The sequence below is a fragment of the Hylobates moloch genome, unplaced genomic scaffold (assembly GCF_009828535.3).
Source record: "Hylobates moloch isolate HMO894 unplaced genomic scaffold, HMol_V3 SCAFFOLD_4, whole genome shotgun sequence".
Taxonomy (NCBI): domain Eukaryota; kingdom Metazoa; phylum Chordata; class Mammalia; order Primates; family Hylobatidae; genus Hylobates; species Hylobates moloch.
Genome location: NW_026652279.1, coordinates 67,608,934 through 67,610,533, shown reverse-complemented (window position 1 = coordinate 67,610,533; position 1,600 = coordinate 67,608,934).

Genomic DNA, 1,600 nt, shown 5'->3' with positions numbered 1-1,600 from the left:
GAAGGGAATGACAAAATATGAAAAAGGACTCCAAGAGACAAGATCAGAAAAATTGTGAACGTGTTTGCTTAAATCAGAAGAAATGAGACAAGCAAAAGACGTGTGAGGAAACAAATAGTGAGTAGTCACAGTGATAATATTGTGCTATAATTACAAATGACATAAAGAATATCAAATGAAATCAGATATGATGTCTTGATATTTTGAAGAATGGATAGCAGGACAAGGTAGACAAATTATACTTTCAAGAAATGTCATCATAAGAAAAGTTTTTTAAAAAATTTATTTGGAGTTTTTGCAGAAAGATCATTTGGAATCAGTGACAAAATTGAACTGTAACATATTTTTAAAGCATACAACTGTATTATGTACTTATCTCATATAGATCATCAAATGTGGCTTACAAGAGTGCAATCAAGAAAAGAATTAATTTGAATATATATGTGAATATAGTCTGTGGCATACGCATACTGTATGCTCAGTTCTATTTTACTAAATGATTTCTTAAAACAGACTTTATTTTCTTAAATTTTCTTGTACTTACTTGCCCTATTTATGTTCCTTATAACTAAAAAAAGAACTGACAAATTATGGCATTTTTAAATGATTTAATTGATAATTCCATAAGCATGATGAAAATCAGTATGAAAGCCATGGTAAAAATAAACAGGTATGAAATAAATACAGTGCTCTGGGTTAATTTAAATGAAACAGTTTTTGAAAGATTTTTTAAAATATGATTAAAGTAACTTTTCTTATAAAATTATTTTCCTAAGTATTCCTGAGCAAAAAAAGATATAAAAGTAGTCAGCTAATCCTAGGAGAGAAAAAATTGACATCATCTCTTTATCCCAGAGCTCATTTCTCTATCATGGCAGTTTACATCCTCTAGTAGGTGATTTTAAGTTTTCCTACTAGGACTGAGATTATTTTTCCCTTTTGAACTTTCAATCTTCAATAGATTCTCTTGCTAAATATTATATTTTCTATATCACCAAAGGGTTAATTAGGAATGTTTTGTGGAATATGTCATTTGGGAAAGTTGAGAAGCCATTGCAATCCAAGATAATTAGGAGGAAAAACAAAAAGAAGAACTAGTGCTGAATGTTTGAAATAAACATTATTCTCAATCGTCTACATGTCTTATGAAGTTATTATAATGGAGCCATGAACTTAGACAGAAAAAGTGATTGAGTATGATGCTGATGCTGCTGAGAAAATTGAGCATGATGCGAAAAATCTAGCTGTAATAACATGATTACAAACTCGACCAAAAATCTTGGGATTCCTGAGATAGCCTATCTGTCTTTTTAAGGGTACCATTGTTCAGAAGCCTATCATATACCTGGAAGTATCTTATATGTCTCCCAAAGATGATCTTTGAACCTCAGAAACACCACCATAGTATAGATATTATTTTCTTTGGGGCTAACTGGTAAGTACAAGAAAGATTGTCATCATTGGGAACATTGTATATCTTTACTTTTGCCTGGGAACCATTATTGATTTCTCACTAGACCCACTTTATAGAGTATGAGGGTTTCACTCATTTTCAAAAATACTCCAGAGTTTTAAAGGCTGACTTATTTTCTATAAGTAA